At 70.8% G+C, this 25,074-nt stretch overlaps 8 pseudogenes; all 8 read right to left on the bottom strand.

Annotated features, from left to right (window-relative positions):
• Positions 1–223: 223 nt before the first annotated feature.
• On the bottom strand, positions 224–343 carry LOC148756778 (5S ribosomal RNA; annotated as a pseudogene).
• A 1,407-nt stretch (positions 344–1,750) lies between these two features.
• LOC148756777 (5S ribosomal RNA) lies at positions 1,751–1,870 on the bottom strand (annotated as a pseudogene).
• A 4,702-nt stretch (positions 1,871–6,572) lies between these two features.
• On the bottom strand, positions 6,573–6,692 carry LOC148756776 (5S ribosomal RNA; annotated as a pseudogene).
• Positions 6,693–8,103: 1,411 nt separating this feature from the next.
• Positions 8,104–8,223, bottom strand: LOC148756775 (5S ribosomal RNA; annotated as a pseudogene).
• Positions 8,224–12,925: 4,702 nt separating this feature from the next.
• LOC148756774 (5S ribosomal RNA) lies at positions 12,926–13,045 on the bottom strand (annotated as a pseudogene).
• Positions 13,046–14,457: 1,412 nt separating this feature from the next.
• Positions 14,458–14,577, bottom strand: LOC148756773 (5S ribosomal RNA; annotated as a pseudogene).
• A 4,708-nt stretch (positions 14,578–19,285) lies between these two features.
• On the bottom strand, positions 19,286–19,405 carry LOC148756772 (5S ribosomal RNA; annotated as a pseudogene).
• A 1,396-nt stretch (positions 19,406–20,801) lies between these two features.
• Positions 20,802–20,921, bottom strand: LOC148756771 (5S ribosomal RNA; annotated as a pseudogene).
• Between the last annotated feature and the right edge of the window lie 4,153 nt (positions 20,922–25,074).

Here is a 25,074-nt window from a genome sequence, read left to right as displayed (position 1 = left end):
GGCCTGCCTCGGCGAAGAGCACTAAGAAGAGGGAGAGGGGGGGAGCCCTGGCCGACAGGCCTGGTGTGCGGCCGGGGATGCGAGCTTGTAGTGCTGGGCGGCTGTCCCTCCTCTGGCCAGCGGGACCTTCGGCTGGCTGGGCGGCTGCAGGGGTTGCAGAGGGGCAAGGGGCGGCAGGGATTCGGAGGGAGGCACGCCGGGGCGGCGGCGCAAAAGGAGAGGCGAGCAAAAGCCTACAGGTATTCCCAGGAGGTCTCCCATGCAAGTACTAACCAGGCCCCTCCCTGCTTAGCTCCCGAGATCAGAGGAGATCGGGCGCGTTCAGGGTGGTATGGCCGTAGACGCTGGGACCCGGCTCCCGCGCCCCAAGAGCCTGCTCCCGGCCTGTCTCGTGAGCGCCCGCCATGCAGATGAGCCGCTCCGGTGGCGAGCATCGACCCGCGGGCCGGCTCTGCCAGCACCGCGTCCCCCCCCAGTCCGGCTCCCCGCCTCTTCCTAATGCCCCTGGCGTGGGCGGCGGGCTACTCCTGGCCGACAGCGAGGCCCCTTCGCGCCACCCGGGGCTCCATGGGACACTGCCACTTCCCTGATGGTGCCAGAAGTCGTGGAACTCTGGCATCCTGGGACTCCCCGCACCCAGACCGGCATACAACCCGCCCCCCTACCGCCACCAGGTTTACCCCCAACCGCAGCCCCAAGGCTGGTGGAGGCCTGCACCAGCAGGCAACCCTGGGCCTGGGAGTTGTGGGAGGACCCCGCGGCGGCGGCGGGGGCGGCTGCGGCGGCGGCGGCGGCGGCGGCGGAGGCAGGGGAGGGTGGCGAGGTAGGCGATGGCAACCGCGTGGATGGCGCCAGGGCGACGATGGCGGCGGCGACAATGGGGGCTTTGACGGTGGGCGCTGGGACACGGGGGCCGATGGCGGCGGCGGTGGCGGCGGGGGCTGGGGAGGGCGTGAGGGCGGTGCTGGCGGCGGAGGCCGGGAGAGCAGAGGCGGGAGACTGAGCGAGTATGGCATTGGTGGCGGCGGGGGCTGGGGCGGGGGCGGGGAAGATGGCGGTGCTGGAGGCGGGGAGAGCAGAGGAGGGAATTGAGGGAGTGCGGCAATGGCGGCAGCGGGGGCTGGGGAGGGCGTGAGGGCGGTGCTGGCGGCGGAGGCCGGGAGAGCAGAGGCGGGAGACTGAGGGAGTATGGCGATGGTGGCTGCGGGGGTCAGGGGCGGGGGCGGGGGAGATGGCGGTGCTGGAGGCGGGGAGAGCGGAGGAGGGAATTGAGGGAGTACGGATATGGCGGCGGCGGGGGCGGGGGTGGGGGAGAGGGCAGCACTGGTGGCGGAGATGGGGAGCGCGGTGCTGGCGGCCGAGGTGGGGAGAGCACAGGAGGGAGTTTGAGGGAGTTTGGCGGTGGCGGCGGCGGGGGCGGGGACAGGGGCGGGGGCGAGGGCAGCGCTGGCGGGGGGGGGGGGGTGGGGGGGTGGGGGGGGTGGGGAGCCCGGTGGTGGCGGTGGCTTTGGCGCAGGCGGCGGTGGCGGCGACCGCGAGTCGGCGAAGGATTCGCGATGACGGCCTGCGGGACCGAAGAGGACTGAGAGGAGGGTGTGTGGGGGGAGCCCTGGCCCACGGGCCTGGTGTGCGGCCGGGGCTGCCAGCTTGTAGTGCCGGGCGGCTGACCCTCTGCTGGTCAGGGGGACCTGCGGCTGGCTGGGAGGCTGCAGAGGGAGCCACGCCGGAGCGGCGATGCAAAAGGAGACGCTAGCAAAAGCCAACAGGTATTCCCAGGCGGTCTCCCATCCAAGTACTAACCAGGACAGACCCTGCTTCGCTTCCGAGATCAGACGAGATCTGCTGCGTTCAGGGTGGTATGGCCTTAGGCACTGGGACCCGGCTCCCGGCACTCCAAGAGCCTGCTCCCGACTTGCCTCCTGAGCGCACGCGCCATGCTGCTGGGCCGCTCGGGTGGCGAGCATGTCTGCCCGAGTGCCTCCCGCCCGCTCCCCGCCTCCTCCGGTCGCCGCTGGTGTGGGCGACGAGCTACTCCTGGCCCGCAGCGAGGCCCCTTCGCGCCCCCCAGTGGCTCCACAGGCCTCTGTCACTTCCCTGACTGTGACATATGTCTGGGCGCCCTGGCATCCTGGGACTCCCCACGCCCGGAATGGCTTTTACCACGCCCCCTACCCCAACCCCTCTCATCCCCCCCCCCCAGCCCCACAACCGCACACCCCCCTTGCTGCTGTGCTGTCCCCACCACTCAGGGCCACCGAGGGGGTCGCAGGGTCCTCTCAGTCCCCTCCACCCTAGGGACGTGCGACCCAGGCCCTGGCCCTGGCCGGCCCCACCCACTGGCCCAAAGCCAGGGAGAGCCACCCGCGACCAGGGGGCAGCACCTCCAGACTGCCGCCACCCTTCGTCACACAGCCTTCTGTCTGGGCCCTCGCCCCTCATCAGCGACCGGCGTCCCGCCCGATCACTGGTCACTTCACTGGCTACACATCACCTCCTCTGACCCAGGGTGTTGAGAGAGAGGATGAGAGAAGGCCAGAGACGGAGCAAGAGGTAGGCGGAGAGAGACAGACAGGGACTGTGGGGACAGACTTGCAGAGAGCACTTTCCAGGCTCTGGGCCTCGCGTGGAGGGGTGCTGCGTGGGGGCTGCACGGACATCAGCTGTTACCGCTTGGCCATCAGCTGTTGCCAGTTGGCCATTGGCCACTGGCAGAGCTGCGGTGGCCAAGGTAGGAAGCGCGGATGGTGGACTGCAAATTGCAGAGGGGCGCGGACTGCAGTGGGCCGGCTTGGTGGGTCTGTTGGTTGGCAGAGAATCGTCCGGCAGGTTGGGGATCGGGCGGCTCCGGCTTGCCGTGTCTCCAAGCCAGCAGCCCGTGAGACATGGTTCTATGAGCCCCCAATCCGTGGCTCTGTTGGTGTTCCTTCTTGGCCTCGCCAAATCCTGCGTTCTTGTGCGGGCAGAGGGACTAGAGTCCCCGCAGGACAGGGACCGACAGACAGAATGGGGGGACAGGGGGACCGGGGGATGGGAGGACCGGGGGACAGGGGACCGGGAGACGGGTGTAAGGGGGGGGACAGGGAGAACGGTGGGACTGTAGGAACCCGGGGCTGGGGTACCGGGGTACGGGGTACCAGGAGATGGGGGAAGGGTGGCAGGGGGACAGGGAGACCGTTGGAACTGGGAGAACCGGGGGACGGGGGGTCTGGGAGACGGGGGCATGTGGGACGGGGGGAAGGGGTGACCGGAAGATGGGGGGACGGGAGTACGAGAGGGCCGGGGGGACGGGGGGACTGGGGGATGGGGGGACAAGGGGACCGGGGGACCGGGGGGACAGGGGGACTGGGTACTGGGAGACAGTGGGACCAGGGGACGGGGGGACCGGGAGATGGGGGGACACGGTACCAGGGGAAAGGGAGACCGGGGAATTGGGGGACAGGGAGACTGGGGGACTGGGGGATTGGGGGAATGAGAGGACGGTGGGACTGGCGGACGGTGGGACGGAGGGACCAGGAGACCGGTGGATGGAGGGACAGGAGTACGAGGGTACTGGGGGACGAGGGACATGGGGAGGGGGGGACCGGGAAACGGGGGAACGGGGGACCGTGAGACGGGGGGACCGGGAGATGGGGGACCTGGGGCCGGGGGGACGGGGTGACGGGGGGACCGGGAGACAGAGGGACAGGGGGACTGGAGGGTCGGGGGGACCGGGGTACGGGGGGACCGGGGGACGGGGGGACCGGGGCAACGGAGACGGGGGGGACCGGGGGAACGGCGGATGGGGGGACCAGGGGACCCGCGGACCGGGGGACCGGAGGTTGGGGGGACCGGGGGATAGGGGACCGGGCGACGGGGTGACCAGGGGCATGAATGGACTGGGGGGACGGGGGTACCAGTGGACCGGGAGATGGGGGGACCGGGGGACCGGGGACCGGGGGACGGGGGGACCGGGGGACCGGGGGTTGGGGGACTGGGGGATGAGGGGACCGGGAGATCGGGTACCGGGGAACGGGGCGACTAGGAGACGGGGGACCGCGAGACGGGGGACCGGGGACGGGGTGACCGGGAGATGGGACACCGGGAGACGGGAGACTGTGGGACGGGAGGACCGGAAGACGGGGCGAACGGAGAACTGGGGGATCGGTAGACGGGGGCCAGGGCGATGGGGGAACCGGGGGACTGGGGGACCGGGGGACCAGGGACCGGGGGTTGGGGGTCCAGGGGATGAGGGGACCGGGAGACGGGGGACCTGGGGACCGGGCGACCGGGAGACGGGGGACCGGGAGACGGGGGGATGGGTGTGCGGCCGGACCGGGAGACAGACGGACAGGGAGATGGGGGGACCGGGGGACCGGGGGAAGGGGGTAACACTGGACGGAGGACCAGGGGACCGGAAGACCGGGCGACCGGGAGACAGGGGACCGGGAGACTGGGGACCGGGAGACGGGGCGACCGGGGAACGGGGGGACCGGTAGAAGGGCGCCTGGGCGCCGGGGGAACCGGGGGACCGGGGGACCAGGAGACGGGGGACGGGGGAACGGGAGACCGGGGGTATGGGGGGACGGGGAGACCAGGCGAAGGAGGGACGTGGGGACGGGGAGACGTTGGGACTGGGGGACCGGGGGACAGGTGGACCGCGAGACGGAGGACCGGGAGACGGGGGAACGGGGGTCGGGGGACCCGGGGAGGGGGGGAACGGGAGACGAGGGAATGGGGGACGGGTGGACCAGGGGCGTGGGGGGACTGGGGGGACGGGGGAGCGGGGGACGGGGGATGGGGCACTGGGGGGACGGGGGCACCGGGGGACGGGTGGACTGGGAGAGGGTGGATGGGGGTACGGGGGAACAGGGGGATCAGGGGACGGGGGGAACAGGGGACGGGGGGGACCGGAATAGGGGGGATGGTGGAACGTGGGGACGGGGGACCCGGGAGACGGGGGACAGGAAGACGGGGAACCGGGGGAACGGAGACAGGGGTGACGGGGAGACGGGGGTACCGGGGGACGGGGGTACTGCGTGGGGCTGCACTGACATCAGCTGTTACCGCTTGGCCTTCAGCTGTTGCCAGTTGGCCATTGGACACCGGCAGAGCTGCGGTGGCCAAGCTAGGAAGCGCGGATGGTGGACTGCAAATTGCAGAGGGGCGCGGACTGCAGTGGGCCGGCTTGGTGGGTCTGTTGGTTGGCAGAGAATCGGCCAGCAGGTGGGGGATCGGGCGGCTCCGGCTTGCCGTGTCTCCAAGCCAGCCGCCCGTGAGACATGGTGCTATGAGCCCCCTATCCGTGGCTCTGTGGGTGTTCCTTCTTGGCCTCGCCAAATCCTGCGTTCTTGTGCGGGCAGAGGGACTAGAGTCCCCGCAGGACAGGGACAGACAGACAGAACGGGAGGAGGAGTAAGAGGGAGCGAGATGGAAATATACACGTATATGTACATGTATGTGTCTAGACATACAGAGAGACATGGACAGAGACAGAGAAAGAGGGGGCTGGCACGCGGGGAGAGAGCTCCTGAGCCAGAGCCAGAACCCAACAGGCACGTCACAGAGCCAGACAGACATGGGGTGGGGGAGGGTGGGAGGGACGCCCATTCGGGCACACGGACTGGGACAGACGCACTGAGGCTGTGTTGAAGTGGTGGCTTCTCCACCGGAGTGTGGTCGTGCCCGGGGCTGGGCTCCGCCAAGGAGGCATTGCCCTGGCGTTGGCAGTCACCATTGAAGCCCCCGGGGCGGGCCGCCAGGGTCTCCGGAGGGCCAGTGGGCTCTGAGCCCCGCCCAGGGACCCGCCCGCGGGAGGAGAGTGGCAGCCCCCAGGCACCCTGGTTGTGAGGATTGTGTGCCTGCGTGCCTGCTCTTCCCTTGTGGCGGTCTCCCCTGGAGTCGATGGCGCGTGGTGTGTTGGGGTGCTGCTCCCGCCGTCCCCTGGTTTGTCCCGGCTCTTTGTGCCCTTTGTGTCGGGGACACCGTGGCCGGCGGGAAGGGAGGGCTCCTGCCTCTTGTGGGAGACGGGAGGGGACGCGCGGGGGTGTGGGGAGAGGTGCCTGCCCGCGGAGACAGAAGACTGCGGTGGGGCGGGGCGGGTGGGCGTCCCGTTTGCCCGAGGACACGCCGATCCTGTGTCTCGGGGCCCAGGGGCAGGCGCAGGGATGGGCGTCCCCTGGGCTCGGGCCGAGGTGCAAAGGACCGGCACGTCCTGGGATGGAGAGAGCCTGGTGGAAGCCTGCGCCGGCAGGCAGCCCTGGGCTTGGGCGTTGGGGGTTGCGGCGGCGGCAGGGTCGGGGAGCGAGAGGGAGCCCTGCGATGGCGGTGGCGGCGGCGGCGACCTAGACGCGGCTGACTGCTGCAGGCTGACGGCCTGCCTCGGCGAAGAGCACTAAGAAGAGGGAGAGGGGGGGAGCCCTGGCCGACAGGCCTGGTGTGCGGCCGGGGATGCGAGCTTGTAGTGCTGGGCGGCTGTCCCTCCTCTGGCCAGGGGGACCTTCGGCTGGCTGGGCGGCTGCAGGGGTTGCAGAGGGGCAAGGGGCGGCAGGGATTCGGAGGGAGGCACGCCGGGGCGGCGGCGCAAAAGGAGAGGCGAGCAAAAGCCTACAGGTATTCCCAGGAGGTCTCCCATGCAAGTACTAACCAGGCCCCTCCCTGCTTAGCTCCCGAGCTCAGAGGAGATCGGGCGCGTTCAGGGTGGTATGGCCGTAGACGCTGGGACCCGGCTCCCGCGCCCCAAGAGCCTGCTCCCGGCCTGTCTCGTGAGCGCCCGCCATGCAGATGAGCCGCTCCGGTGGCGAGCATCGACCCGCGGGCCGGCTCTGCCAGCACCGCGTCCCCCCCCAGTCCGGCTCCCCGCCTCTTCCTAATGCCCCTGGCGTGGGCGGCGGGCTACTCCTGGCCGACAGCGAGGCCCCTTCGCGCCACCCGGGGCTCCATGGGACACTGCCACTTCCCTGATGGTGCCAGAAGTCGTGGAACTCTGGCATCCTGGGACTCCCCGCACCCAGACCGGCATACAACCCGCCCCCCTACCGCCACCAGGTTTACCCCCAACCGCAGCCCCAAGGCTGGTGGAGGCCTGCACCAGCAGGCAACCCTGGGCCTGGGAGTTGTGGGAGGATCCCGCGGCGGCGGCGGGGGCGGCTGCGGCGGCGGCGGCGGCGGCGGCGGCGGCGGAGGCAGGGGAGGGTGGCGAGGTAGGCGATGGCAACCGCGTGGATGGCGCCAGGGCGACGATGGCGGCGGCGACAATGGGGGCTTTGACGGTGGGCGCTGGGACACGGGGGCCGATGGCGGCGGCGGTGGCGGCGGGGGCTGGGGAGGGCGTGAGGGCGGTGCTGGCGGCGGAGGCCAGGAGAGCAGAGGCGGGAGACTGAGCGAGTATGGCATTGGTGGCGGCGGGGGCTGGGGCGGGGGCGGGGAAGATGGCGGTGCTGGAGGCGGGGAGAGCAGAGGAGGGAATTGAGGGAGTGCGGCAATGGCGGCAGCGGGGGCTGGGGAGGGCGTGAGGGCGGTGCTGGCGGCGGAGGCCGGGAGAGCAGAGGCGGGAGACTGAGGGAGTATGGCGATGGTGGCTGCGGGGGTCTGGGGCGGGGGCGGGGGAGATGGCGGTGCTGGAGGCGGGGAGAGCGGAGGAGGGAATTGAGGGAGTACGGATATGGCGGCGGCGGGGGCGGGGGTGGGGGAGAGGGCAGCACTGGTGGCGGAGATGGGGAGCGCGGTGCTGGCGGCCGAGGTGGGGAGAGCACAGGAGGGAGTTTGAGGGAGTTTGGCGGTGGCGGCGGCGGGGGCGGGGACAGGGGCGGGGGCGAGGGCAGCGCTGGCGGGGGGGGGGGGGGGGGGGTGGAGGGGGTGGGGAGCCCGGTGGTGGCGGTGGCTTTGGCGCAGGCGGCGGTGGCGGCGACCGCGAGTCGGCGAAGGATTCGCGATGACGGCCTGCGGGACCGAAGAGGACTGAGAGGAGGGTGTGTGGGGGGAGCCCTGGCCCACGGGCCTGGTGTGCGGCCGGGGCTGCCAGCTTGTAGTGCCGGGCGGCTGACCCTCTGCTGGTCAGGGGGACCTGCGGCTGGCTGGGAGGCTGCAGAGGGAGCCACGCCGGAGCGGCGATGCAAAAGGAGACGCTAGCAAAAGCCAACAGGTATTCCCAGGCGGTCTCCCATCCAAGTACTAACCAGGACAGACCCTGCTTCGCTTCCGAGATCAGACGAGATCTGCTGCGTTCAGGGTGGTATGGCCTTAGGCACTGGGACCCGGCTCCCGGCACTCCAAGAGCCTGCTCCCGACTTGCCTCCTGAGCGCACGCGCCATGCTGCTGGGCCGCTCGGGTGGCGAGCATGTCTGCCCGAGTGCCTCCCGCCCGCTCCCCGCCTCCTCCGGTCGCCGCTGGTGTGGGCGACGAGCTACTCCTGGCCCGCAGCGAGGCCCCTTCGCGCCCCCCAGTGGCTCCACAGGCCTCTGTCACTTCCCTGACTGTGACATATGTCTGGGCGCCCTGGCATCCTGGGACTCCCCACGCCCGGAATGGCTTTTACCACGCCCCCCTACCCCAACCCCTCTCATCCCCCCCCCCAGCCCCACAACCGCACACCCCCCTTGCTGCTGTGCTGTCCCCACCACTCAGGGCCACCGAGGGGGTCGCAGGGTCCTCTCAGTCCCCTCCACCCTAGGGACGTGCGACCCAGGCCCTGGCCCTGGCCGGCCCCACCCACTGGCCCAAAGCCAGGGAGAGCCACCCGCGACCAGGGGGCAGCACCTCCAGACTGCCGCCACCCTTCGTCACACAGCCTTCTGTCTGGGCCCTCGCCCCTCATCAGCGACCGGCGTCCCGCCCGATCACTGGTCACTTCACTGGCTACACATCACCTCTCCTGACCCAGGGTGTTGAGAGAGAGGATGAGAGAAGGCCAGAGACGGAGCAAGAGGTAGGCGGAGAGAGACAGACGGGGACTGTGGGGACAGACTTGCAGAGAGCACTTTCCAGGCTCTGGGCCTCGCGTGGAGGGGTGCTGCGTGAGGGCTGCACGGACATCAGCTGTTACCGCTTGGCCATCAGCTGTTGCCAGTTGGCCATTGGCCACTGGCAGAGCTGCGGTGGCCAAGGTAGGAAGCGCGGATGGTGGACTGCAAATTGCAGAGGGGCGCGGACTGCAGTGGGCCGGCTTGGTGGGTCTGTTGGTTGGCAGAGAATCGTCCGGCAGGTTGGGGATCGGGCGGCTCCGGCTTGCCGTGTCTCCAAGCCAGCCGCCCGTGAGACATGGTGCTATGAGCCCCCTATCCGTGGCTCTGTTGGTGTTCCTTCTTGGCCTCGCCAAATCCTGGGTTCTTGTGCGGGCAGAGGGACTAGAGTCCCCGCAGGACAGGGACCGACAGACAGAACGGGGGGACAGGGGGACCGGGGGATGGGAGGACCGGGGGACAGGGGACCGGGAGACGGGTGTAAGGGGGGGGACAGGGAGAACGGTGGGACTGTAGGAACCCGGGGCGGGGGTACCGGGGGACCGGGTACCAGGAGATGGGGGAAGGGTGGCAGGGGGACAGGGAGACCGTTGGAACTGGGAGAACCGGGGGACGGGGGGTCTGGGAGACGGGGGCATGTGGGACGGGGGGAAGGGGTGACCGGAAGATGGGGGGACGGGAGTACGAGAGGGCCGGGGGGACGGGGGGACTGGGGGATGGGGGGACAAGGGGACCGGGGGACCGGGGGGACAGGGGGACTGGGTACTGGGAGACAGTGGGACCAGGGGACGGGGGGACCGGGAGATGGGGGGACACGGTACCAGGGGAAAGGGAGACCGGGGAATTGGGGGACAGGGAGACTGGGGGACTGGGGGATTGGGGGAATGAGAGGACGGTGGGACTGGCGGACGGTGGGACGGAGGGACCAGGAGACCGGTGGATGGAGGGACAGGAGTACGAGGGTACTGGGGGACGAGGGACATGGGGAGGGGGGGACCGGGAAACGGGGGAACGGGGGACCGTGAGACGGGGGGACCGGGAGATGGGGGACCTGGGGCCGGGGGGACGGGGTGACGGGGGGACCGGGAGACAGAGGGACAGGGGGACTGGAGGGTCGGGGGGACCGGGGTACGGGGGGACCGGGGGACGGGGGGACCGGGGCAACGGAGACGGGGGGGACCGGGGGAACGGCGGATGGGGGGACCAGGGGACCCGCGGACCGGGGGACCGGAGGTTGGGGGGACCGGGGGATAGGGGACCGGGCGACGGGGTGACCAGGGGCATGAATGGACTGGGGGGACGGGGGTACCAGTGGACCGGGAGATGGGGGGACCGGGGGACCGGGGACCGGGGGACGGGGGGACCGGGGGACCGGGGGTTGGGGGACTGGGGGATGAGGGGACCGGGAGATCGGGTACCGGGGAACGGGGCGACTAGGAGACGGGGGACCGCGAGACGGGGGACCGGGGACGGGGTGACCGGGAGATGGGACACCGGGAGACGGGAGACTGTGGGACGGGAGGACCGGAAGACGGGGCGAACGGAGAACTGGGGGATCGGTAGACGGGGGCCAGGGCGATGGGGGAACCGGGGGACTGGGGGACCGGGGGACCAGGGACCGGGGGTTGGGGGTCCAGGGGATGAGGGGACCGGGAGACGGGGGACCTGGGGACCGGGCGACCGGGAGACGGGGGACCGGGAGACGGGGGGATGGGTGTGCGGCCGGACCGGGAGACAGAGGGACAGGGAGATGGGGGGACCGGGGGACCGGGGGAAGGGGGTAACACTGGACGGAGGACCGGGGGACCGGAAGACCGGGCGACCGGGAGACAGGGGACCGGGAGACTGGGGACCGGGAGACGGGGCGACCGGGGAACGGGGGGACCGGTAGAAGGGCGCCTGGGCGCCGGGGGAACCGGGGGACCGGGGGACCAGGAGACGGGGGACCGGGGAACGGGAGACCGGGGGTATGGGGGGACGGGGGGACCAGGCGAAGGAGGGACGGGGGGACGGGGAGACGTTGGGACTGGGGGACCGGGGGACAGGTGGACCGCGAGACGGAGGACCGGGAGACGGGGGAACGGGGGTCGGGGGACCCGGGAAGGGGGGGAACGGGAGACGAGGGAATGGGGGACGGGTGGACCAGGGGCGTGGGGGGACTGGGGGGACGGGGGAGCGGGGGACGGGGGATGGGGCACTGGGGGGACGGGGGCACCGGGGGACGGGTGGACTGGGAGAGGGTGGATGGGGGTACGGGGGAACAGGGGGATCAGGGGACGGGGGGAACAGGGGACGGGGGGGACCGGAATAGGGGGGATGGTGGAACGTGGGGACGGGGGACCCGGGAGACGGGGGACAGGAAGACGGGGAACCGGGGGAACGGAGACAGGGGTGACGGGGAGACGGGGGTACCGGGGGACGGGGGTACTGCGTGGGGCTGCACTGACATCAGCTGTTACCGCTTGGCCTTCAGCTGTTGCCAGTTGGCCATTGGACACCGGCAGAGCTGCGGTGGCCAAGCTAGGAAGCGCGGATGGTGGACTGCAAATTGCAGAGGGGCGCGGACTGCAGTGGGCCGGCTTGGTGGGTCTGTTGGTTGGCAGAGAATCGGCCAGCAGGTGGGGGATCGGGCGGCTCCGGCTTGCCGTGTCTCCAAGCCAGCCGCCCGTGAGACATGGTGCTATGAGCCCCCTATCCGTGGCTCTGTGGGTGTTCCTTCTTGGCCTCGCCAAATCCTGCGTTCTTGTGCGGGCAGAGGGACTAGAGTCCCCGCAGGACAGGGACAGACAGACAGAACGGGAGGAGGAGTAAGAGGGAGCGAGATGGAAATATACACGTATATGTACATGTATGTGTCTAGACATACAGAGAGACATGGACAGAGACAGAGAAAGAGGGGGCTGGCACGCGGGGAGAGAGCTCCTGAGCCAGAGCCAGAACCCAACAGGCACGTCACAGAGCCAGACAGACATGGGGTGGGGGAGGGTGGGAGGGACGCCCATTCGGGCACACGGACTGGGACAGACGCACTGAGGCTGTGTTGAAGTGGTGGCTTCTCCACCGGAGTGTGGTCGTGCCCGGGGCTGGGCTCCGCCAAGGAGGCATTGCCCTGGCGTTGGCAGTCACCATTGAAGCCCCCGGGGCGGGCCGCCAGGGTCTCCGGAGGGCCAGTGGGCTCTGAGCCCCGCCCAGGGACCCGCCCGCGGGAGGAGAGTGGCAGCCCCCAGGCACCCTGGTTGTGAGGATTGTGTGCCTGCGTGCCTGCTCTTCCCTTGTGGCGGTCTCCCCTGGAGTCGATGGCGCGTGGTGTGTTGGGGTGCTGCTCCCGCCGTCCCCTGGTTTGTCCCGGCTCTTTGTGCCCTTTGTGTCGGGGACACCGTGGCCGGCGGGAAGGGAGGGCTCCTGGCTCTTGTGGGAGACGGGAGGGGACGCGCGGGGGTGTGGGGAGAGGTGCCTGCCCGCGGAGACAGAAGACTGCGGTGGGGCGGGGCGGGTGGGCGTCCCGTTTGCCCGAGGACACGCCGATCCTGTGTCTCGGGGCCCAGGGGCAGGCGCAGGGATGGGCGTCCCCTGGGCTCGGGCCGAGGTGCAAAGGACCGGCACGTCCTGGGATGGAGAGAGCCTGGTGGAAGCCTGCGCCGGCAGGCAGCCCTGGGCTTGGGCGTTGGGGGTTGCGGCGGCGGCAGGGTCGGGGAGCGAGAGGGAGCCCTGCGATGGCGGTGGCGGCGGCGGCGAACTAGACGCGGCTGACTGCTGCAGGCTGACGGCCTGCCTCGGCGAAGAGCACTAAGAAGAGGGAGAGGGGGGGAGCCCTGGCCGACAGGCCTGGTGTGCGGCCGGGGATGCGAGCTTGTAGTGCTGGGCGGCTGTCCCTCCTCTGGCCAGCGGGACCTTCGGCTGGCTGGGCGGCTGCAGGGGTTGCAGAGGGGCAAGGGGCGGCAGGGATTCGGAGGGAGGCACGCCGGGGCGGCGGCGCAAAAGGAGAGGCGAGCAAAAGCCTACAGGTATTCCCAGGAGGTCTCCCATGCAAGTACTAACCAGGCCCCTCCCTGCTTAGCTCCCGAGCTCAGAGGAGATCGGGCGCGTTCAGGGTGGTATGGCCGTAGACGCTGGGACCCGGCTCCCGCGCCCCAAGAGCCTGCTCCCGGCCTGTCTCGTGAGCGCCCGCCATGCAGATGAGCCGCTCCGGTGGCGAGCATCGACCCGCGGGCCGGCTCTGCCAGCACCGCGTCCCCCCCCAGTCCGGCTCCCCGCCTCTTCCTAATGCCCCTGGCGTGGGCGGCGGGCTACTCCTGGCCGACAGCGAGGCCCCTTCGCGCCACCCGGGGCTCCATGGGACACTGCCACTTCCCTGATGGTGCCAGAAGTCGTGGAACTCTGGCATCCTGGGACTCCCCGCACCCAGACCGGCATACAACCCGCCCCCCTACCGCCACCAGGTTTACCCCCAACCGCAGCCCCAAGGCTGGTGGAGGCCTGCACCAGCAGGCAACCCTGGGCCTGGGAGTTGTGGGAGGATCCCGCGGCGGCGGCGGGGGCGGCTGCGGCGGCGGCGGCGGCGGCGGCGGCGGCGGAGGCAGGGGAGGGTGGCGAGGTAGGCGATGGCAACCGCGTGGATGGCGCCAGGGCGACGATGGCGGCGGCGACAATGGGGGCTTTGACGGTGGGCGCTGGGACACGGGGGCCGATGGCGGCGGCGGTGGCGGCGGGGGCTGGGGAGGGCGTGAGGGCGGTGCTGGCGGCGGAGGCCAGGAGAGCAGAGGCGGGAGACTGAGCGAGTATGGCATTGGTGGCGGCGGGGGCTGGGGCGGGGGCGGGGAAGATGGCGGTGCTGGAGGCGGGGAGAGCAGAGGAGGGAATTGAGGGAGTGCGGCAATGGCGGCAGCGGGGGCTGGGGAGGGCGTGAGGGCGGTGCTGGCGGCGGAGGCCGGGAGAGCAGAGGCGGGAGACTGAGGGAGTATGGCGATGGTGGCTGCGGGGGTCTGGGGCGGGGGCGGGGGAGATGGCGGTGCTGGAGGCGGGGAGAGCGGAGGAGGGAATTGAGGGAGTACGGATATGGCGGCGGCGGGGGCGGGGGTGGGGGAGAGGGCAGCACTGGTGGCGGAGATGGGGAGCGCGGTGCTGGCGGCCGAGGTGGGGAGAGCACAGGAGGGAGTTTGAGGGAGTTTGGCGGTGGCGGCGGCGGGGGCGGGGACAGGGGCGGGGGCGAGGGCAGCGCTGGCGGGGGGGGGGGGGGGGGGGGGGGTGGGGGGGGGGAGCCCGGTGGTGGCGGTGGCTTTGGCGCAGGCGGCGGTGGCGGCGACCGCAAGTCGGCGAAGGATTCGCGATGACGGCCTGCGGGACCGAAGAGGACTGAGAGGAGGGTGTGTGGGGGGAGCCCTGGCCCACGGGCCTGGTGTGCGGCCGGGGCTGCCAGCTTGTAGTGCCGGGCGGCTGACCCTCTGCTGGTCAGGGGGACCTGCGGCTGGCTGGGAGGCTGCAGAGGGAGCCACGCCGGAGCGGCGATGCAAAAGGAGACGCTAGCAAAAGCCAACAGGTATTCCCAGGCGGTCTCCCATCCAAGTACTAACCAGGACAGACCCTGCTTCGCTTCCGAGATCAGACGAGATCTGCTGCGTTCAGGGTGGTATGGCCTTAGGCACTGGGACCCGGCTCCCGGCACTCCAAGAGCCTGCTCCCGACTTGCCTCCTGAGCGCACGCGCCATGCTGCTGGGCCGCTCGGGTGGCGAGCATGTCTGCCCGAGTGCCTCCCGCCCGCTCCCCGCCTCCTCCGGTCGCCGCTGGTGCTGGTGTGGGCGACGAGCTACTCCTGGCCCGCAGCGAGGCCCCTTCGCGCCCCCCAGTGGCTCCACAGGCCTCTGTCACTTCCCTGACTGTGACATATGTCTGGGCGCCCTGGCATCCTGGGACTCCCCACGCCCGGAATGGCTTTTACCACGCCCCCCTACCCCAACCCCTCTCATCCCCCCCCCCAGCCCCACAACCGCACACCCCCCTTGCTGCTGTGCTGTCCCCACCACTCAGGGCCACCGAGGGGGTCGCAGGGTCCTCTCAGTCCCCTCCACCCTAGGGACGTGCAACCCAGGCCCTGGCCCTGGCCGGCCCCACCCACTGGCCCAAAGCCAGGGAGAGCCACCCGCGACCAGGGGGCAGCACCTCCAGACTGCCGCCACCCTTCGTCACACAGCCTTCTGTCTGGGCCCTCGCCCCTCATCAGCGACCGGCGTCCCGCCCGATCACTGGTCACTTCACTGGCTACACATCACCTCTCCTGACCCAGGGTGTTGAGAGAGAGGATGAGAGAAGGCCAGAGACGGAGCAAGAGGTAGGCGGAGAGAGACAGACGGGGACTGTGGGGACAGACTTGCAGAGAGCACTTTCCAGGCTCTGGGCCTCGCGTGGAGGGGTGCTGCGTGGGGGCTGCACGGACATCAGCTGTTACCGCTTGGCCATCAGCTGTTGCCAGTTGGCCATTGGCCACTGGCAGAGCTGCGGTGGCCAAGGTAGGAAGCGCGGATGGTGGACTGCAAATTGCAGAGGGGCGCGGACTGCAGTGGGCCGGCTTGGTGGGTCTGTTGGTTGGCAGAGAATCGTCCGGCAGGTTGGGGATCGGGCGGCTCCGGCTTGCCGTGTCTCCAAGCCAGCCGCCCGTGAGACATGGTGCTATGAGCCCCCTATCCGTGGCTCTGTTGGTGTTCCTTCTTGGCCTCGCCAAATCCTGGGTTCTTGTGCGGGCGGAGGGACTAGAGTCCCCGCAGGACAGGGACCGACAGACAGAACGGGGGGACAGGGGGACCGGGGGATGGGAGGACCGGGGGACAGGGGACCGGGAGACGGGTGTAAGGGGGGGGACAGGGAGAACGGTGGGACTGTAGGAACCCGGGGCGGGGGTACCGGGGGACGGGGTACCAGGAGATGGGGGAAGGGTGGCAGGGGGACAGGGAGACCGTTGGAACTGGGAGAACCGGGGGACGGGGGGTCTGGGAGACGGGGGCATGTGGGACGGGGGGAAGGGGTGACCGGAAGATGGGGGGACGGGAGTACGAGAGGGCCGGGGGGACGGGGGGACTGGGGGATGGGGGGACAAGGGGACCGGGGGACCGGGGGGACAGGGGGACTGGGTACTGGGAGACAGTGGGACCAGGGGACGGGGGGACCGGGAGATGGGGGGACACGGTACCAGGGGAAAGGGAGACCGGGGAATTGGGGGACAGGGAGACTGGGGGACTGGGGGATTGGGGGAATGAGAGGACGGTGGGACTGGCGGACGGTGGGACGGAGGGACCAGGAGACCGGTGGATGGAGGGACAGGAGTACGAGGGTACTGGGGGACGAGGGACATGGGGAGGGGGGGACCGGGAAACGGGGGAACGGGGGACCGTGAGACGGGGGGACCGGGAGATGGGGGACCTGGGGCCGGGGGGACGGGGTGACGGGGGGACCGGGAGACAGAGGGACAGGGGGACTGGAGGGTCGGGGGGACCGGGGTACGGGGGGACCGGGGGACGGGGGGACCGGGGCAACGGAGACGGGGGGGACCGGGGGAACGGCGGATGGGGGGACCAGGGGACCCGCGGACCGGGGGACCGGAGGTTGGGGGGACCGGGGGATAGGGGACCGGGCGACGGGGTGACCAGGGGCATGAATGGACTGGGGGGACGGGGGTACCAGTGGACCGGGAGATGGGGGGACCGGGGGTCCGGGAACCGGGGGACGGGGGGACCGGGGGACCGGGGGTTGGGGGACTGGGGGATGAGGGGACCGGGAGATCGGGTACCGGGGAACGGGGCGACTAGGAGACGGGGGACCGCGAGACGGGGGACCGGGGACGGGGTGACCGGGAGATGGGACACCGGGAGACGGGAGACTGTGGGACGGGAGGACCGGAAGACGGGGCGAACGGAGAACTGGGGGATCGGTAGACGGGGGCCAGGGCGATGGGGGAACCGGGGGACTGGGGGACCGGGGGACCAGGGACCGGGGGTTGGGGGTCCAGGGGATGAGGGGACCGGGAGACGGGGGACCTGGGGACCGGGCGACCGGGAGACGGGGGACCGGGAGACGGGGGGATGGGTGTGCGGCCGGACCGGGAGACAGAGGGACAGGGAGATGGGGGGACCGGGGGACCGGGGGAAGGGGGTAACACTGGACGGAGGACCGGGGGACCGGAAGACCGGGCGACCGGGAGACAGGGGACCGGGAGACTGGGGACCGGGAGACGGGGCGACCGGGGAACGGGGGGACCGGTAGAAGGGCGCCTGGGCGCCGGGGGAACCGGGGGACCGGGGGACCAGGAGACGGGGGACCGGGGAACGGGAGACCGGGGGTATGGGGGGACGGGGGGACCAGGCGAAGGAGGGACGGGGGGACGGGGAGACGTTGGGACTGGGGGACCGGGGGACAGGTGGACCGCGAGACGGAGGACCGGGAGACGGGGGAACGGGGGTCGGGGGACCCGGGGAGGGGGGGAACGGGAGACGAGGGAATGGGGGACGGGTGGACCAGGGGCGTGGGGGGACTGGGGGAACGGGGGAGCGGGGGACGGGGGATGGGGCACTGGGGGGACGGGGGCACCGGGGGACGGGTGGACTGGGAGAGGGTGGATGGGGGTACGGGGGAACAGGGGGATCAGGGGACGGGGGGAACAGGGGACGGGGGGGACCGGAATAGGGGGGATGGTGGAACGTGGGGACGGGGGACCCGGGAGACGGGGGACAGGAAGACGGGGAACCGGGGGAACGGAGACAGGGGTGACGGGGAGACGGGGGTACCGGGGGACGGGGGTACTGCGTGGGGCTGCACTGACATCAGCTGTTACCGCTTGGCCTTCAGCTGTTGCCAGTTGGCCATTGGACACCGGCAGAGCTGCGGTGGCCAAGCTAGGAAGCGCGGATGGTGGACTGCAAATTGCAGAGGGGCGCGGACTGCAGTGGGCCGGCTTGGTGGGTCTGTTGGTTGGCAGAGAATCGGCCAGCAGGTGGGGGATCGGGCGGCTCCGGCTTGCCGTGTCTCCAAGCCAGCCGCCCGTGAGACATGGTGCTATGAGCCCCCTATCCGTGGCTCTGTGGGTGTTCCTTCTTGGCCTCGCCAAATCCTGCGTTCTTGTGCGGGCAGAGGGACTAGAGTCCCCGCAGGACAGGGACAGACAGACAGAACGGGAGGAGGAGTAAGAGGGAGCGAGATGGAAATATACACGTATATGTACATGTATGTGTCTAGACATACAGAGAGACATGGACAGAGACAGAGAAAGAGGGGGCTGGCACGCGGGGAGAGAGCTCCTGAGCCAGAGCCAGAACCCAACAGGCACGTCACAGAGCCAGACAGACATGGGGTGGGGGAGGGTGGGAGGGACGCACATTCGGGCACACGGACTGGGACAGACGCACTGAGGCTGTGTTGAAGTGGTGGCTTCTCCACCGGAGTGTGGTCGTGCCCGGGGCTGGGCTCCGCCAAGGAGGCATTGCCCTGGCGTTGGCAGTCACCATTGAAGCCCCCGGGGCGGGCCGCCAGGGTCTCCGGAGGGCCAGTGGGCTCTGAGCCCCGCCCAGGGACCCGCCCGCGGGAGGAGAGTGGCAGCCCCCAGGCACCCTGGTTGTGAGGATTGTGTGCCTGCGTGCCTGCTCTTCCCTTGTGGCGGTCTCCCCTGGAGTCGATGGCGCGTGGTGTGTTGGGGTGCTGCTCCCGCCGTCCCCTGGTTTGTCCCGGCTCTTTGTGCCCTTTGTGTCGGGGACACCGTGGCCGGCGGGAAGGGAGGGCTCCTGGCTCTTGTGGGAGACGGGAGGGGACGCGCGGGGGTGTGGGGAGAGGTGCCTGCCCGCGGAGACAGAAGACTCCGGTGGGGCGGGGCGGGTGGGCGTCCCGTTTGCCCGAGGACACGCCGATCCTGTGTCTCGGGGCCCAGGGGCAGGCGCAGGGATGGGCGTCCCCTGGGCTCGGGCCGAGGTGCAAAGGACCGGCACGTCCTGGGATGGAGAGAGCCTGGTGGAAGCCTGCGCCGGCAGGCAGCCCTGGGCTTGGGCGTTGGGGGTTGCGGCGGCGGCAGGGTCGGGGAGCGAGAGGGAGCCCTGCGATGGCGGTGGCGGCGGCGGCGACCTAGACGCGGCTGACTGCTGCAGGCTGACGGCCTGCCTCGGCGAAGAGCACTAAGAAGAGGGAGAGGGGGGGAGCCCTGGCCGACAGGCCTGGTGTGCGGCCGGGGATGCGAGCTTGTAGTGCTGGGCGGCTGTCCCTCCTCTGGCCAGCGGGACCTTCGGCTGGCTGGGCGGCTGCAGGGGTTGCAGAGGGGCAAGGGGCGGCAGGGATTCGGAGGGAGGCACGCCGGGGCGGCGGCGCAAAAGGAGAGGCGAGCAAAAGCCTACAGGTATTCCCAGGAGGTCTCCCATGCAAGTACTAACCAGGCCCCTCCCTGCTTAGCTCCCGAGATCAGAGGAGATCGGGCGCGTTCAGGGTGGTATGGCCGTAGACGCTGGGACCCGGCTCCCGCGCCCCAAGAGCCTGCTCCCGGCCTGTCTCGTGAGCGCCCGCCATGCAGATGAGCCGCTCCGGTGGCGAGCATCGACCCGCGGGCCGGCTCTGCCAGCACCGCGTCCCCCCCCAGTCCGGCTCCCCGCCTCTTCCTAATGCCCCTGGCGTGGGCGGCGGGCTACTCCTGGCCGACAGCGAGGCCCCTTCGCGCCACCCGGGGCTCCATGGGACACTGCCACTTCCCTGATGGTGCCAGAAGTCGTGGAACTCTGGCATCCTGGGACTCCCCGCACCCAGACCGGCATACAACCCGCCCCCCTACCGCCACCAGGTTTACCCCCAACCGCAGCCCCAAGGCTGGTGGAGGCCTGCACCAGCAGGCAACCCTGGGCCTGGGAGTTGTGGGAGGACCCCGCGGCGGCGGCGGGGGCGGCTGCGGCGGCGGCGGCGGAGGCAGGGGAGGGTGGCGAGGTAGGCGATGGCAACCGCGTGGATGGCGCCAGGGCGACGATGGCGGCGGCGACAATGGGGGCTTTGACGGTGGGCGCTGGGACACGGGGGCCGATGGCGGCGGCGGTGGCGGCGGGGGCTGGGGAGGGCGTGAGGGCGGTGCTGGCGGCGGAGGCCGGGAGAGCAGAGGCGGGAGACTGAGCGAGTATGGCATTGGTGGCGGCGGGGGCTGGGGCGGGGGCGGGGAAGATGGCGGTGCTGGAGGCGGGGAGAGCAGAGGAGGGAATTGAGGGAGTGCGGCAATGGCGGCAGCGGGGGCTGGGGAGGGCGTGAGGGCGGTGCTGGCGGCGGAGGCCGGGAGAGCAGAGGCGGGAGACTGAGGGAGTATGGCGATGGTGGCTGCGGGGGTCTGGGGCGGGGGCGGGGGAGATGGCGGTGCTGGAGGCGGGGAGAGCGGAGGAGGGAATTGAGGGAGTACGGATATGGCGGCGGCGGGGGCGGGGGTGGGGGAGAGGGCAGCACTGGTGGCGGAGATGGGGAGCGCGGTGCTGGCGGCCGAGGTGGGGAGAGCACAGGAGGGAGTTTGAGGGAGTTTGGCGGTGGCGGCGGCGGGGGCGGGGACAGGGGCGGGGGCGAGGGCAGCGCTGGCGGGGGGGGGGGGTGGGGTGGGGGGGGGGGGGGGAGCCCGGTGGTGGCGGTGGCTTTGGCGCAGGCGGCGGTGGCGGCGACCGCAAGTCGGCGAAGGATTCGCGATGACGGCCTGCGGGACCGAAGAGGACTGAGAGGAGGGTGTGTGGGGGGAGCCCTGGCCCACGGGCCTGGTGTGCGGCCGGGGCTGCCAGCTTGTAGTGCCGGGCGGCTGACCCTCTGCTGGTCAGGGGGACCTGCGGCTGGCTGGGAGGCTGCAGAGGGAGCCACGCCGGAGCGGCGATGCAAAAGGAGACGCTAGCAAAAGCCAACAGGTATTCCCAGGCGGTCTCCCATCCAAGTACTAACCAGGACAGACCCTGCTTCGCTTCCGAGATCAGACGAGATCTGCTGCGTTCAGGGTGGTATGGCCTTAGGCACTGGGACCCGGCTCCCGGCACTTCAAGAGCCTGCTCCCGACTTGCCTCCTGAGCGCACGCGCCATGCTGCTGGGCCGCTCGGGTGGCGAGCATGTCTGCCCGAGTGCCTCCCGCCCGCTCCCCGCCTCCTCCGGTCGCCGCTGGTGCTGGTGTGGGCGACGAGCTACTCCTGGCCCGCAGCGAGGCCCCTTCGCGCCCCCCAGTGGCTCCACAGGCCTCTGTCACTTCCCTGACTGTGACATATGTCTGGGCGCCCTGGCATCCTGGGACTCCCCACGCCCGGAATGGCTTTTACCACGCCCCCCTACCCCAACCCCTCTCATCCCCCCCCCCAGCCCCACAACCGCACACCCCCCTTGCTGCTGTGCTGTCCCCACCACTCAGGGCCACCGAGGGGGTCGCAGGGTCCTCTCAGTCCCCTCCACCCTAGGGACGTGCAACCCAGGCCCTGGCCCTGGCCGGCCCCACCCACTGGCCCAAAGCCAGGGAGAGCCACCCGCGACCAGGGGGCAGCACCTCCAGACTGCCGCCACCCTTCGTCACACAGCCTTCTGTCTGGGCCCTCGCCCCTCATCAGCGACCGGCGTCCCGCCCGATCACTGGTCACTTCACTGGCTACACATCACCTCTCCTGACCCAGGGTGTTGAGAGAGAGGATGAGAGAAGGCCAGAGACGGAGCAAGAGGTAGGCGGAGAGAGACAGACGGGGACTGTGGGGACAGACTTGCAGAGAGCACTTTCCAGGCTCTGGGCCTCGCGTGGAGGGGTGCTGCGTGGGGGCTGCACGGACATCAGCTGTTACCGCTTGGCCATCAGCTGTTGCCAGTTGGCCATTGGCCACTGGCAGAGCTGCGGTGGCCAAGGTAGGAAGCGCGGATGGTGGACTGCAAATTGCAGAGGGGCGCGGACTGCAGTGGGCCGGCTTGGTGGGTCTGTTGGTTGGCAGAGAATCGTCCGGCAGGTTGGGGATCGGGCGGCTCCGGCTTGCCGTGTCTCCAAGCCAGCCGCCCGTGAGACATGGTGCTATGAGCCCCCTATCCGTGGCTCTGTTGGTGTTCCTTCTTGGCCTCGCCAAATCCTGGGTTCTTGTGCGGGCGGAGGGACTAGAGTCCCCGCAGGACAGGGACCGACAGACAGAACGGGGGGACAGGGGGACCGGGGGATGGGAGGACCGGGGGACAGGGGACCGGGAGACGGGTGTAAGGGGGGGGACAGGGAGAACGGTGGGACTGTAGGAACCCGGGGTGGGGGTACCGGGGGACGGGGTACCAGGAGATGGGGGAAGGGTGGCAGGGGGACAGGGAGACCGTTGGAACTGGGAGAACCGGGGGACGGGGGGTCTGGGAGACGGGGGCATGTGGGACGGGGGGAAGGGGTGACCGGAAGATGGGGGGACGGGAGTACGAGAGGGCCGGGGGGACGGGGGGACTGGGGGACTGGGTACTGGGAGACAGTGGGACCAGGGGACGGGGGGACCGGGAGATGGGGGGACACGGTACCAGGGGAAAGGGAGACCGGGGAATTGGGGGACAGGGAGACTGGGGGACTGGGGGATTGGGGGAATGAGAGGACGGTGGGACTGGCGGACGGTGGGACGGAGGGACCAGGAGACCGGTGGATGGAGGGACAGGAGTACGAGGGTACTGGGGGACGAGGGACATGGGGAGGGGGGGACCGGGAAACGGGGGAACGGGGGACCGTGAGACGGGGGGACCGGGAGATGGGGGACCTGGGGCCGGGGGGACGGGGTGACGGGGGGACCGGGAGACAGAGGGACAGGGGGACTGGAGGGTCGGGGGGACCGGGGTACGGGGGGACCGGGGGACGGGGGGACCGGGGCAACGGAGACGGGGGGGACCGGGGGAACGGCGGATGGGGGGACCAGGGGACCCGCGGACCGGGGGACCGGAGGTTGGGGGGACCGGGGGATAGGGGACCGGGCGACGGGGTGACCAGGGGCATGAATGGACTGGGGGGACGGGGGTACCAGTGGACCGGGAGATGGGGGGACCGGGGGTCCGGGAACCGGGGGACGGGGGGACCGGGGGACCGGGGGTTGGGGGACTGGGGGATGAGGGGACCGGGAGATCGGGTACCGGGGAACGGGGCGACTAGGAGACGGGGGACCGCGAGACGGGGGACCGGGGACGGGGTGACCGGGAGATGGGACACCGGGAGACGGGAGACTGTGGGACGGGAGGACCGGAAGACGGGGCGAACGGAGAACTGGGGGATCGGTAGACGGGGGCCAGGGCGATGGGGGAACCGGGGGACTGGGGGACCGGGGGACCAGGGACCGGGGGTTGGGGGTCCAGGGGATGAGGGGACCGGGAGACGGGGGACCTGGGGACCGGGCGACCGGGAGACGGGGGACCGGGAGACGGGGGGATGGGTGTGCGGCCGGACCGGGAGACAGAGGGACAGGGAGATGGGGGGACCGGGGGACCGGGGGAAGGGGGTAACACTGGACGGAGGACCGGGGGACCGGAAGACCGGGCGACCGGGAGACAGGGGACCGGGAGACTGGGGACCGGGAGACGGGGCGACCGGGGAACGGGGGGACCGGTAGAAGGGCGCCTGGGCGCCGGGGGAACCGGGGGACCGGGGGACCAGGAGACGGGGGACCGGGGAACGGGAGACCGGGGGTATGGGGGGACGGGGGGACCAGGCGAAGGAGGGACGGGGGGACGGGGAGACGTTGGGACTGGGGGACCGGGGGACAGGTGGACCGCGAGACGGAGGACCGGGAGACGGGGGAACGGGGGTCGGGGGACCCGGGGAGGGGGGGAACGGGAGACGAGGGAATGGGGGACGGGTGGACCAGGGGCGTGGGGGGACTGGGGGAACGGGGGAGCGGGGGACGGGGGATGGGGCACTGGGGGGACGGGGGCACCGGGGGACGGGTGGACTGGGAGAGGGTGGATGGGGGTACGGGGGAACAGGGGGATCAGGGGACGGGGGGAACAGGGGACGGGGGGGACCGGAATAGGGGGGATGGTGGAACGTGGGGACGGGGGACCCGGGAGACGGGGGACAGGAAGACGGGGAACCGGGGGAACGGAGACAGGGGTGACGGGGAGACGGGGGTACCGGGGGACGGGGGTACTGCGTGGGGCTGCACTGACATCAGCTGTTACCGCTTGGCCTTCAGCTGTTGCCAGTTGGCCATTGGACACCGGCAGAGCTGCGGTGGCCAAGCTAGGAAGCGCGGATGGTGGACTGCAAATTGCAGAGGGGCGCGGACTGCAGTGGGCCGGCTTGGTGGGTCTGTTGGTTGGCAGAGAATCGGCCAGCAGGTGGGGGATCGGGCGGCTCCGGCTTGCCGTGTCTCCAAGCCAGCCGCCCGTGAGACATGGTGCTATGAGCCCCCTATCCGTGGCTCTGTGGGTGTTCCTTCTTGGCCTCGCCAAATCCTGCGTTCTTGTGCGGGCAGAGGGACTAGAGTCCCCGCAGGACAGGGACAGACAGACAGAACGGGAGGAGGAGTAAGAGGGAGCGAGATGGAAATATACACGTATATGTACATGTATGTGTCTAGACATACAGAGAGACATGGACAGAGACAGAGAAAGAGGGGGCTGGCACGCGGGGAGAGAGCTCCTGAGCCAGAGCCAGAACCCAACAGGCACGTCACAGAGCCAGACAGACATGGGGTGGGGGAGGGTGGGAGGGACGCCCATTCGGGCACACGGACTGGGACAGACGCACTGAGGCTGTGTTGAAGTGGTGGCTTCTCCACCGGAGTGTGGTCGTGCCCGGGGCTGGGCTCCGCCAAGGAGGCATTGCCCTGGCGTTGGCAGTCACCATTGAAGCCCCCGGGGCGGGCCGCCAGGGTCTCCGGAGGGCCAGTGGGCTCTGAGCCCCGCCCAGGGACCCGCCCGCGGGAGGAGAGTGGCAGCCCCCAGGCACCCTGGTTGTGAGGATTGTGTGCCTGCGTGCCTGCTCTTCCCTTGTGGCGGTCTCCCCTGGAGTCGATGGCGCGTGGTGTGTTGGGGTGCTGCTCCCGCCGTCCCCTGGTTTGTCCCGGCTCTTTGTGCCCTTTGTGTCGGGGACACCGTGGCCGGCGGGAAGGGAGGGCTCCTGGCTCTTGTGGGAGACGGGAGGGGACGCGCAGGGGTGTGGGGAGAGGTGCCTGCCCGCGGAGACAGAAGA

The sequence above is a fragment of the Rhinolophus sinicus genome, chromosome 11 (assembly GCF_057876585.1).
Source record: "Rhinolophus sinicus isolate RSI-liver-muscle chromosome 11, RSI-T2T, whole genome shotgun sequence".
Classification (NCBI taxonomy): domain Eukaryota; kingdom Metazoa; phylum Chordata; class Mammalia; order Chiroptera; family Rhinolophidae; genus Rhinolophus; species Rhinolophus sinicus.
The sequence above is the reverse complement of the archived record's forward strand: the minus strand, read 5'-3'. Positions and strand labels throughout refer to the sequence as shown.